Source organism: Canis lupus, chromosome 22 (genome assembly GCF_048164855.1).
Source record: "Canis lupus baileyi chromosome 22, mCanLup2.hap1, whole genome shotgun sequence".
NCBI classification, from domain to species: Eukaryota; Metazoa; Chordata; class Mammalia; order Carnivora; family Canidae; genus Canis; species Canis lupus.
In genome coordinates, this window is record NC_132859.1 from 5625054 (window position 1) to 5638900 (window position 13847).

Sequence of the window (13847 nt, forward strand, 5' to 3'; positions counted from 1 at the left end):
TAAAACTTTAGAATCAGGTTGCCCATATATGTTTCTCTTTTCAGGTGAGTTATTCAACTCATTCCACTTTTTCACTTTGGTTGCCTGGAAAGTCAGTGTAAGATATATCTGCTCAGTCACTGGAATTTTGTTCACTCTGATGGTTGGAGAACTAGATCTTCTTCTTTTTAAAAAAAGATTTTATTTATTTATTTGAGAGAGAGGAGAGAGAGAGAGAGAGAGAGAGAGAGAGAGAGCATGAGCAGGGAGAGGGGCAGAGGGAGAACCAGACCTCCCCCACACCCCACTGAGCAGGAAGCCCAATGCAGGGCTTGATCTCAGGACCCTGGGATGATGACCTGAGCCAAAAGGCAGACACTTAACTGACTGAGCCACCCAGGCTCCCCTTGATTTTCTTCTTTAAGTCTTGTTTCCCCCTCTTTTATTTAATTTCACTTTCTGAATCTGATCACTTGCATAAAGTAAATATGAACATGGACCACACGGTCAACCCAAATTTAATACCCCCCCCCCCATTCACCTTCCTCACAGATTTGGAGTTCTAGTCAATAAACCAGGGAGCTGAGGATATGATTCCCATTCTCTCCTTCAACCAATGCATTCCATTCCCAATTATGACTTATGAAAGGAGTCACTCTTCTTCACAGGACAGGAGGGAAAGCAGACTGCTGGGCGATCAGACTTTCAATGTTGGCTTCCAGGCTCGTGTTGACAAAGTCCTCAATAACCCTGATTTTCTCCTGAAAGTGCTTGAGCACTGTTGTTACATGGAGGAAATTTCTCACATTCTGTTCTTTCAGCCTGTCTCCTGCCTTTTTCTCGGTATGTTTCCGAATCTGAGTTGGCCCTTCGCTGATAGCATGTGAATGTGATCCAACACCACAAAGCAAGACATGTAGAACAGATGACTGCTTAAAATGCCTGTTTTGACATGTTTTCTTCCCTAAAAGATAGAGCAAATTCTGCATAAATATGAAACATTGGTGAACTATTTGTTAAAAAAAAAAGGTTCACTTATTTTGCCAACTATAATCTAAGTACCTCTGCTCAGTGTCACCTTTCTTGTACGTTTCTTCATCATTAATGAGATAAAATAACTCCCAATAATAGCTAACATTTTGAATACTTCCTATGCGGCACATACGACACTAAGTACTTTATATTTATTTCACTTAGTCTTCTTAACAATTCTAGAAAGTCCTGATATCATCTTTATCTCCTTTTCAGATGAAGAAACTGGTGCAAAAGAATATTGAATTTTTTCCTGTATCATAACCTAATCATTGGAAAGCAAGAATTTGAATCTGTGTAGACTCTAAACTCTGTGTCCTTAACCACTTTTTAAATGGCCATTGATCTTGATCCCAAACTATTCTTCTCTTTTCAGAGGGGGAAAGGGGCAGAGAGAGAAAATCCTAAACAGGCTGGAGCAGAGCAGAGCCTGCCACAGGGGCTCCATCTCACAAACCTGAGTCATGCATGACCTGAGCTGAAATCAAGAGTTGGATGCTTGGGATCCCTGGGTGGCGCAGCGGTTTAGGCGCCGCCTTTGGCCCAGGGTGCGATCCTGGAGGCCCGGGATCGAATCCCACATCGGGCTCCCGGTGCATGGAGTCTGCCTCTCCCTCTGCCTGTGTCTCTCCCTCTCTCTCTTTCTCTCTCTGTGTGGCTATCATAAATAAATAAAAATTAAAAAAAAAAAAAAGTTAGATGCTTCACCAACTGAGCCACCCAGACGCCCTTACTCCCAAATTATTCTTAACTACTTGAATATACTTCAAGTACTCTCCAAAGAATCAAGGACTATGATCTAAAGTCATTTATATGCATGACCAACATTCGTTAGATTTTTGCATGTCATTTCTTCTCTGAAAACCCTTCCCTGGGAAGCTCGTATTCATCCTTCAAGGCTCCACATGCCTTCCCCAATGAAGCCTACCTCTCCCTCCTAGACAGTATTTGTTACCCTGTCTCCTGTGCTTTCTTGGTAATTTGTTTATATCTTGTGATAGAACTTACTGCTGTAATGACAAGGCTTCCTTCCTTTAAGGCAGCTAGAATATTCTATTCTGTTGGTACCTGGTGGGTGCTAAATATATTTTTCTGAGACAAACACATTGAAATTCTTGAAGCCAAAAAAAAAAAAAAATCATCATTCTGGGAAGAAATTCAGACAGAGAAATAGATAGTGAATATACTTTTTGGAGCAAGAGGAAGAATAAATTCATACAATTTATGTGCAACTAGAACAAGCTAAATCTAAAAGAGATGGAAGAAAATGTTGAAGCCGTATCTATTTCCTAACTCACAGCAATATATTTCTGAAGAAAACATCCTACAAAAGAACAGGATTCTCTGACTACCTTCCCACACTGCACAAGAATTGAGGATCTGCACAGAACCCTGCTCATCCTCAAGGTGAGGCCCCCGGTTTGGAGGACTTTCTAGATTATATCCAGCACCAACACTGACATCTGCTGGAAGTGCACACTGGCCACATCTTCTGCACTTCGCTATAAAAAGGAAAAACTAAAAAACAAAAAAGGCAAGATGATAAGAAACTACCTAAAAACTACCTCAGAATTCCAACCAAGAACTAATATATCAAGAAAATGTGAGCTTGAGCAATTTTGGGCATTCCCTTTAATTGAGAATATAATCTTGCCAAACAATTGTCTGGTGATAAACATGGCCATAGATTTAGGATTGTGAATGACTAATTATTTTATAAGCATGGCCCCCAAAACGAATTTGATATTTTTAAAAGCCAAATAAGATACATATCTCTGCATTTGAGGAATTCAATTAATCACCACATCACATTTCATAAATAGCATGGGTTCATGTTCTGAATCATAGGAAGCACTGACTCATTTTGAGGCTTCACTTTTCATGGATATGAAGAGGCTTGACAAGTGGTTTGCTACTGTGGTTTGTATTTTTCTACATATCCTCCTAAGTTTTCTTTCTGCTGTCTCCCTCGTGATATCAATTAGGTACCTGAGAAGTAGTCAAACTGAAGAAGAACATGCTTTCCTCTACTTGTTTATTTATAAATTTTAATTAATAATCGGAAGTAACATATTTCTTTCTACGCCCATTTTTCCAACTTATTGAAACTTTTTGGTAAAAGAAAAAATTCTGTGAATAGAGGAAATTATTTTTTTCAAAACAAATCCCCAAAGCCCGTGTATTTAAAATTGTTACTGTAAAAATCAGCTCCTAGTTTCCTATCATCTGTTAAAAGACGTTCATATTTTCTTCTCAACTTACCTCGTATGTTTTCTTTTCAGGAAAAGAAGGTATTGCTTTTGTCCCTTTTTGCTTCTCGGTTTTTATCTCTTTATTGTAAAATACAGCAAGTAAACAGAAAAGGTATAGGTATACCTTGGAGACATTGCAGTTTGATTCCGAACACTGAAATCAAGCAAATATCACAATGAAGTGAGTCAAATGAATTTAGGCTTACACTATAATATAGGTCATGAAGCATGCAAAAGCATTATGTCTAAAAAAGCAATTTATATGCCTTAATTTAAAAAATACTTTATCACAAAAAAATGCTAACCATCATCTAGCTTTCAATGGAGTCATAATCACTGACCATAGATCACTGTAACACCTACAGCAATAGTGAAAATTTTTGAAATATTATAAAGGTGACATAAAGATACAAAGTGAGCACATGCTTTTGGGAAAATGGCATTGATCGATCTTCTCCACGTGGGGTAGTCAGAAACTTTCAATCTGTAAAAAAGAAAAAGGAGAGTATCTGAAACACAATATAATGAGGTATGGCTATCCAAAACACTAATTTTAATATACATAAATATAAATATATAATATATTTATATTAATATAAAATATATAATACGTATTTTAATAACATGAACACTCATGTAACCATCACTCACATCAAGAAATAAAACATTGTCAACATGCCTACGAAAGCTCCAGTTGCCCCTTCTCAATTACAATCCACATCCTTGCTTTTCCTTACATCTTAACTTCAGGTACACATCTCTAAATACGATAGTGTTACTGGCATTTTATTTTTATTTATTTATTTTTTATTTTCATTTTTTTAAGATTTTATTTATTTATTCATGACAGAGCGAGAGAGAAGCAGAGACACCGGCAGAGGGAGAAGCAGGCTCCAGGCAGGGAGCCCGATGCGGGACTTGATCCCGGGACCCCAGGATCACACCCCAGGCCCAAGGCAGATGCTCAATTGCTGAGCCACCCAGGAATCCTGGCGTTTTATTTTCATATCAGTGGGGTCATAGCACGTTTTATGTTTGGTTCATTCCGTCAACATTCCGCAAGTTTTGTCTGTGCTGCTGCCTGTGGCTATGACTTGTGTATCTTCACTGATCAATGTGATTTCCCATTTTATGATTATGTCACCATTTGTTCGTGCAATCGATCACGGATAGATATTCGGGTCATTTCTGGTCGGCCACTGTTTCCGTTTCCAAGGCTTCCACAAACGTTGTCGAGCAGATCTTCTGGTGCATTTCCAGGCATTTCTGTTAGATGTAAGCCCAAGGGTAGATTTGGTGGGCCATAGGTTATACGGGGCTTCAACTTCACGAAACTTCTCAGGAAGTGGTTGGACCAATTTGCACTCTAGCCAACCACATATGAGTGTTTCACATCCTTACTAAAAACCTGATATGGTCAGACTTTTTCATTTCAGTAAATAGGGAAGATTGGTAGTAGTGTCTCATTTTATTTTTATCTTTGCACCGAATAGCCTTTTTTATGAAGTACCCATCTAAGTCCCTTGCTTAATCGGTCTTTTTCTTATTAATTTCAAGATTTAAAAAAAAAAATCTGTGTATTTGACTTTAGTTGGCTTGCCTATTCAGTTTCCTAATGTTAACCTTTGTTGAACAGAATTACTTTAATATAGTTAATTTTATAAAGTTGCATCTTATAAATAACTTCAGACCGAATGCTTCTTAAATCTGATGCTCTGACAAGCAAATAGCTTCATCTTTATGGATATATATCTATATCTAGCTGTGGATGAGGATGAGCATAAGGCCCATTGAGACCCATGTGTCTTCAGATATGTTTTCTTAGTTGTGAGCTGACCCTATCCACGTAGATATTCCAAAAACATTTAATATTCAATCTGATTTTTAAAAAAGGAGTTTACTCCCATTCCTATTAAATCCTCCATTCTTTCTCCATCAATTATTACTTTGTACCAGGTGGCACAGAAACCACAGTCACCCTGTGTCCTTCCTCTTTCTCTTTGGTTTCCATATTCAATCAATCACAAATCACACTTTGCCAGACTGCTATACTTTATATATTCCTTCCCATCCCTGTAGCAGCCATGAATATGCACCTCCCAGATCTCCAACTGTGTAGGAAGCAACATCAACTGACAAAGCTTGTTACTTCCCTCCTCGTTCCACCACTGCATTCATGCCAAGGCTATGTTTTCCATGAGCTATTCCTCCTTTTTAGCTTAGTTTTTTTTTTTTTTTTTTAACACTCTAAAGCCCTGGGAAAATAAAAGTCTTTTAATTTGCATTCGTTTTTATCAACGAGTCCTTTTAATTGAGATTTAATTGACATGTAACATTACATTGATTTTAGATGCACAACACAACAATTCAATCTTTTCATGCAATGTAGAATAATCATTGCAAGTGTAGTTATCATCCATCACCACACGGAATTATCTTTTTTCTTGTTATAAGAACCTTCAAGATCCACTCTCAACTATATTAACTATAGTCACTGTGTTGTACATCGTATCCCCAAGATTTATTTATTCTATGGCTGGAAGTTTATATCTTTCGGCCACCTTCACTCATTTTGCCCATCCAACTACCAATCTGTTCTCTGTATCTATGAGTTCTGTTTTGTTTTGGTTTTAGAGTCCATATATAAGTGAGGTCATATGGTATTTTTCCCTCTCTGTTTGACTTATTTCACCTGGCATAATGCCCTCGAGGTCCATAGGCCCATCTATGATCTGTATGGTCACAAATGGCAGGACTTCATTCTGTCTTATGCTTGAATAATATTCTATTCTATCCTCCTCTCTCTCTTTATCCATTCATCCATCTCTGAACATCTAGGTTGTCTAGATGTCTAATGTCTAATGTCTTAGTCATTGTAAAAATGCTTCAGTGAACATGAGGATGCAGATATCTTTTCATTTGCCTCAGATAAATACCCAGAAGTGGGATTGCTACACTGTACGGTTGTCTTACTGAGACCAGCCTAGGGAGGTGGGAATGGGAATTGGGTCTGGAGGAATGGGGGACCACTCTGTCTCCAGGCTGGACAAGAGGTCCTGGCTCTGCCTCACTTTCCTCTTATGGGACCTCAATCCCTCCTGCTCACTGGGCACACAAACCCCAAACCTTGCTGCCCTGATGCAGAGGTGAGGGCTAGGTATGTGAAGGCAGTGGACAGGGAGCCTCGGGGAGTTACGGAGCCTAGGGTAGGGCCCACAGTGTGGAGGCAGTGGCAGCTACCTGGGCAATTCATTCCTGGAAGCAATGACAACAGAGAGAGCCACACCTCCCAGGGCAATTGCAGTGCTCCATGGGATGGACCAGGAACCCTTTCCAGGACACTTGACTGGCCATGGGCTGGGGGAGTAGGCAGCATTTTCTGACATGTGGCAGTCTCTGAGCTCCTGGGCTGTGTGCTTCTTCACCAGCTCCATGGACTCTGTGTGTGGACCGTCCCAGCTTTAAGACCACCCTGAAGGTGGGGATGGCCTCTCTGTACTCACCTGGCTGGGTTGACGCCTTGACGTTTCTGAAAAGCGCAGTGATCTTGCCCATTTCTCCTTCCCAGCGGGCCTTGTGGCAGCCCTTCTCCAGCCCAGTCCCAGAACAAGGGCCCATCACTCTACCTACCAGAAGGTGGCCCTCCTGCTACCTTCTGACCAGGCTCCCCACGCTCAACCCCACCCCCACCAAATAGTAAAATGAAGCCCATCTCTCCCTCACTACCCCTTACCCTCCCATGCAAAATGCAGACACCAAATAGCAAAATGCATGGCTTCTTTAACAGGCCGCTTGGGCTTGGAGTCTCTGGTGGCCTGGCTGAAAGTCTCCTGGAACTCTGCTGGAGCCTGAGCCCTTCGGACCCTCTCCTCCTCGCCCTCTTCCCTTCACAGTGTCAAATGGTCCTTCCCACTTTCTCCCACTTTGTCCCCAGTAAGATTGTTTTTTTGCACGTTTCATCCATCCTGGCCCAGACTACTCGGGATCTTAATCCTGACAGTGATGTCTCATAACCAAGAACTGGTTTTCCTGTTTCTACTTTGGCCTTCACAGATACTCTTGACAGTGGCAACCAGAATATTCCATCTGGCCTCTGAAAGCACAAAGTCTTTACTGAGACCCATGAGGTCTCTGTGATCCCATTCCAGCCTCTCCAGCTTTCCCATTTACCTTGTATTTTAGACAATAATGACATGAATGTCTCATACTCACTTCCTCTGTGTTTAGTTACAGTGGCCTCTTCCTCCTGGGATGCCCTTCCCTCATCCTTCCCCAGATATTATGGCTTACCTGGTTGGCACCCCCTCCAGGAGAGCTTCCCACACCACCTGAAGCTAGATTTAGTGCTGGACCCCACCGATCACCCCATCCCCTACATGCTTCTAGGTCCTATATGTTAAGCTCCAGTACCTTTTTCCTCACCTGAACCATGACCTCCACCAGGGCAGGAGAGAGGCGTGCAACTCTGTAAGCACGCACGTAGCCCAGAGCAATCCTTCGATAAATATTTGTTCTTCAGCTGAAAGTGTTAGACTCTAGTGATTCGTTAATTTGCCATCTTTCGAAACTCTCAGAATACAAGAGAATCGATTAGTTTGTTCAAGGGTTTTGCAATTATGGGACGACAAGTGGTTTGCAATTTGGAAATTAATAAGGTGAAGCAGCAGCCTCCCAGAGTTTTTTTCATCTCACAATCATGGGGAACCTCCACCCACAGGGTCAGCCAGAGAAGAAAAGTAATATCAAATTAGGATCAGTCCATTTTCCATGAATAACAAGGCTGGAGGAAAAATTAAAATGTGGGTATAATGATTAAATTGAGGTCAAAACATGGTAGTGACCTAGTGTACTCACTCACCCCTAAATAGTCATGCTTGAAATAAGATTAGTAAATAAGTCCTGTCCTTTGGAGGTTTTTTTTTTTTTTTAATGTAATGAGTAAGCATTTTAATATCTTTTTTTTATGTCTGTCTCAAAATATTGTAACCATTTATCCAGGTACACGGTGGGGATGCACTTGATATTGGCAAGTCAGATTAACTTAAAAAGATGCCCACATTCTGCTGACACATCGATCAACTCAGGTTAAAGAAACAGGATTAACAGATCTGGGGGCACCAAAAAACTCAGGCGATGATCACATCTTTGACTTAACACACTGAAGGACTGGATATTGTGTAACTCTGGAAGGCAAATAGTATTTTCTTTATATATATATATTTTTTCTTCATTATATGAGTGTGATAAAGCTTTTAGAAAGTTGCATGGGGGATCCCTGGTGGCTCAGTGGTTTAGCGCCTGCCTTTGGCCCAGGGCGCGATCCTGGAGACCCGGGATCGAATCCCACGTCGGGCTCCCGGTGCATGGAGCCTGCTTCTCCCTCTGCCTGTGTCTCTGCCTCTCTCTCTCTCTCTGTGTGACTATCATAAATAAAAAATAAAATAAAATAAAAAAAGAAAGTTGCATGACATGGGAAAACTGTAAAGTTGGGACGATCTGTGTTCCGTAGACCCATCATCTTCTGGCTCTTTCTTCCCCATTGCTCCTTAGGGATCAGGGATGGTTCTCTATCTTTTCCATTGCAGTTTGCGTAGTCTTCTGGGATTTAAATGATCAGTTTGAATTGTGGCTATTTGTTGACATCCGTCTTTCCAACACTTCTTTGTGTTCTCGGAGCACAAAGACTGATTCAGATTAAATGTATCATCCTCAGTCTCTACCACAGTGCACCGCCCAGATTAGCATTCTTTAAATTCTTACAGAAGAGAGAACAGGGGGAAAAAAATAGGTGAAGACAGGGTGGGAGAGAAGGATGGAGAGAGAGACAGAAGAAAAAATTGAAGTCATTTTCCCAAGAAGTCTCCTAAAGCATTGAGATCTCATTAACTGTAAAATGGAAAATTTTTATCTCTTATTCACGGGCTGTTAATGAGCAGTGAACAGGTGGGAAAATTGTTTGTAGGGGGATGGAGTCGGGTTTCCCAGACCCTTTCAAGTCCCATGAGATGAAATAATCGTCCAATATACCTTTTCTTAGGAGGGTTCTGCTGGGAGCTGAGGAGATGAAAATTATGATCAGAGCTCAGAGCCTTGTGAAATAATATGAAGGGGACGGGAAGGAAGAAAAAGAAACCAACTAATTGAAACAAGATAAATATATTAACACGCACTCAGACTGTAGGCGTATCTTCTGTACAAATCAATTTCTGCTGCAATTCTTATAATTTGTTCACAAATAAGTGGCTTGTGTGCCTCCTCTGCTCCGCTGTTGATGCTAATTAACACAGGCTGGAGGTGCCTGGGAAAAGGAATATATAAATAAAAACAGTTCAGCAGATGAGAGGGAAAGATATTTGCATGCAAGGCCACAGACTCTCAGTCTCAGACTTAGAAATCTTTGAAAGGAGGTAAAAATACCCTAAAGGTTGGTTCTCTCACCACAGACAGACTCCTCGCAAGGATCTGTCCCTAAGGTATAGCACACATCCCACAATACCCCTTCCTACATCCTCCTCTCCCCAGATACTGAGTTTGGTAATCACAGCTTTTACTCAAGAAGGAAGGAAGTTTCATTAAACACACTCTAAATTCCTCTACTGGGTGGCACGGTGAGAGGGTCAGAGTGGGCTGTGGGATTGGAAAGAACCCCTTCTTGTCACCAGACTGGGTCTCAAAAAATCGAAAGCACTGAGATCCTCTCTATCTTTCTAGATTCTCAGGGGTTGGGTTGTTTTCAGGGCCTGAAAAAGCAGCATCCAATAGAATGTTCCAGAGCCGCGTCGTCAACTGCAGCGAGGAGAACGATTTAATTAAAATCCAAGCAAACCCACGTTCACCCAGGGCTTGTTCCTTGCAGAACTTGGTACGGTGCACCGGGGGCCGGCCGGAGGGGACTAAAACTTGTTCCTCCCCTCCTGGTAAGAGAGGAGGAGAGGATTTGTGAATCTTCTCCGGGGAGATTCCGATGCATGAAAGATGATCCACCTGCCCCGTCAGGGAGGATAAAATAGGGATGAAGACGGAGGTAAAAGCAATCAGCCCTGCAAAGATAGAGCGAGAAACAAAGAGTGCTTGCTTCGTGGCATCAGGAGGGAAGAAAAGAATGTTTCTGGGGGCGGGGGGCATTTCATGGAGCCCAAAGGATGAGTCTGCAAAAGGTGTGCGGCCCAGGTGAGGAACGCTAGGCCTCCTTCCCTCCTTTCAGGTCTGCTCCAATGCCACCTCCCTGGAGAGCAGCGACTTGTCCTCATCTCCCCCGTTAATGCAGTTGCCCTGCCAGCAGATTTCCCACAAGTATATATGGCCTAAGATATACTTAGTCGTCTTTTTCAATAAAAGTATAGATTCACCAGTTTTGATGAACCAGGGTGTCTTTTGGAGGGCAGGAGGGTGAGGAGATACCTACCTATTAAACAAATAGATTAATCCATCTCTCTCTCTGTGTCTCCCATGAATAAATTAAAAAAAAATATTAAAAAAAATTTAAATGGAAAACTGTGCTATAAATAGGACGTAAATTGAGAGTGATGGCATCCCAGAAACGAGGTAGGGTTTTAGAGAATGGTGACCCCAAGATGATACTGAGAGGAGTTTTATTTATCAAAATCCTTTTCCGATTCTTCCCCAAAGCAACATACTTATTTTACCAACGTGGCAAGGTATTTTATAGAATTTTCAACTAACAGTGATAGTTAAAGTGCACGTTTTAGAGGACGCGTTAATATTCTGGATTGAGTAAACTCAGTCACTTACAGGGGCAGATGGTCTAAGGAGCAACGTAAGTGACTCAAAGGAAAGAAATAAAGGAAAAATAAAGGAAGTAATTTAAATCAAAAGTAACAAATGTTTACGAAAACAATTAGATTTTAAAACCCAGAAAATTTAAAGAGCCTCCTATAATCCTACCACTAAAATTACTTACCCGTGTAATCAAATCAGTTTTGAAAAAATGCTTTTTAAATACATAACACTCCATTATACGTTACTTAGTCATTTTCTAACGACTGAAACAAAGACTGTTCATTACAAAAAAATGCTGTCATTAACGTAATCACACGTATTTTTTTTCAATATCCAGATTACTTCTTAAGGGCAAAATGGTTTGAGTAATGAGCAGGGTAGTCGTATTACTATATTCAAAAGGAGCGTCGTTTTCATTTAATGCTATTCTCAATTACTTTGTGATGCAGTTAGAGAGCTTGGGAGACTTGTGGGAGGTGGGAACTAACGGCCCGGGCTGTATTCGGGGTCCTAGATGCCTGCATTAGTCATTACACTGTGAGCCTGAGACCCTGCATCCAGTCCCTGCGAGCCTAGCGCAGTGCCTGGCACATAGTGGGAGCCTCACTACAGTTTCTAGAGCTCAGTTCACACTAACGTCAGCATCTAAAATAAGCCTGTGACAAAAAACGATCTGGAAAGATTCTCTTGATAAACATACACGTATTAGGAACACGTTGTCTAAAGGCACATTTCTTAAGTGATGATTAAGGCATCCATTCTTGGGCCTGCAAATACTCTCAGGCCCAAATTAGAGGCGGGAACATTCAAATAATACTTAAGCCCAGACACGTCCAAACTGTCACCTTCGGGCTGACCTGACGTGGGGATGATGATCTGCGGTCCTGTCGTGCTGGAAAATGAAAGACAAGTTTTCGAGGTGAGTCAAAAAAGTACCTGATTCTGTTTTGGGGACGTTCACTGCACGTGCAGAAAGGAGCAGGGGCCGAGGGGAAGGCACAGCGGGGGGAGAGGAGGCTTCCCGACTCAACAGGGAAGAGAACCGCAGGTAACACAGATCGACAGGGTGCACACCTGGCTCCTTGCAAAGGGAAGTGTCACCGAAACCCCGAGCTGGCAGCCAAAGGGCACGTGCGGGAGTCCGCAAAAGGCCGGGAGAAGAGCCGTGGCAGGTAACAGGTGCCCAGTGCGGGCCGCGCGCCAGGCCCTGCTCCAAGCACCTTGCGCAGATTCCCCCAAGAGTTGCCTCCACGGCAACCGGATCAGAAGGTCCCGGGGGGTAGGGACCGAGCATCAGCACTTTTTAAAAAATCTGTCGGATAATTCCCAACCTCAGCAAGGCCTGGGAACCACTCCCTGACCCCGTGAGGTGAGTATTCCTGTTAGGGTGTCCGTCTCACTAGGGTGGAAACTGAGTCACGGAGAAGGAAGGGACCGCAAAGGGTTGAAGGGTTTGAGAGATGAATCGGGGGGTCCGGCCCCAGAGCCCTTGATCTCAACCACCACAGACACTCCTGAGGGGAGCTTTATGGTCATTTCTAATGTGGAGCTTGGATATCTGTGAATTTAAGGACATTTTCAACACAGGTCTTAAAAAACATGATAGGAGGTTCTAATCTCTTCCTATGTGGTTTGTTTCCTACCAGCATCGGTGATACTGGTCTCCCTGGGGGGTACCTGTCTTTACCATGCAAAAGGCCCCGGTTCCTTAGCCTCCCCCCACCCCAGATGTCACTACTTCTAGTGCTCTTTAGGGCCGCCCCCCTAAGTTCACAACCGGGAACTGGTTGCCTTGCGACAAAAAGGGGGCCCCGGGGGAACATACACTAAGGTGCTCTCTTCCTGAGACCCCATTCAGGGCCCAGATTTTTTGACTGTTAGTTTGTTAGATGCCAATTACTGTGGCTTCTTTTGCTCAGCCTCTGCCGCAGGCCTCCAGCTCCTCTTTCATCCTGAACGGAAAGTCACCCTAGATCCTGGGGCTTCGGGGAGGAGGGGGTGAGGGAGGGAGGGACGGAGGAAGGAGGGGGGTGGCGTCTAGGTTTTCTGCTTAACTTTCTCACTATAGGACTTCAGGCAAGAGGCTTGTAATTCCTTCCAGACTAATGGACTGTGGGCCATTCTAAGTGGGCTTTGGAGAGCTGCTTGGCTATAAATTTTTGGCTCCCTGGCACGTCATTGCCCCAAATTTCAAGGATGTACTTCTGCCCAATGCTCGCTTATTTCTAGACCTCCAGAGCCACTATAGCTGCTGGTGTCGAAGTCTATGACAAACTCGATGTTGGCCTGTGACCCTATGTTGTCTGCATGGGCAATCTTGGTTGTAGCTCTCCTTGTCCAGGCAACTGCATTTCAGTTGCAATTTGGGGGGGGCAGGATTCAGGACCTAACTCCCTCCCCAGAACTGTGTATCTAGGGCCAAAACGGACTTAATCAACTTGGGCCTGAGGAGTCACACAGAGGCGGGACCCTCCTATGGAGATGTTTCCTTCCATGGCTGCTTTTTTAGGTCCAAGGAGACCCAACACGGCCGAGGCCCAGGAAGTGTCTGCGTGGGCTACAAGCTCCCTCCAGCGAGACTGTGCCCGGCAGGTGGAATCACGCAGGCCCACCTGAAGCTGAGCCGAAGCCGGGCCGAAGCCGGCCGCCGAGCTCTCGCAGGCTCCGAGGTCAGGGATTCCACACCCCCAGCTCCGCCAAGAGGCCAGTGGGACCGTTAGAGCTAACATAACAAGCCAGGGGCTTCCAACCACCGTGAATAAAGCTCCTGGTTGGTTTTCTGTCGAAAAAGAAAGTCTATGCTTTGTCGTTATTGAAACCCAGTTAGGGAGAGAGCGACTGATC

At 43.2% G+C, this 13847-nt stretch overlaps 1 long non-coding RNA gene across 1 annotated transcript; it reads right to left on the reverse strand.

The window, feature by feature from the left end:
• Positions 1-242: 242 nt before the first annotated feature.
• Positions 243-5608, reverse strand: LOC140614417 (uncharacterized). Its single transcript, XR_012015280.1, has 3 exons — positions 3569-5608; positions 3274-3417; positions 243-943 (listed from the first exon to the last, which is right to left on the reverse strand). It is a non-coding gene; the product is annotated as an uncharacterized lncRNA (long non-coding RNA).
• Between the last annotated feature and the right edge of the window lie 8239 nt (positions 5609-13847).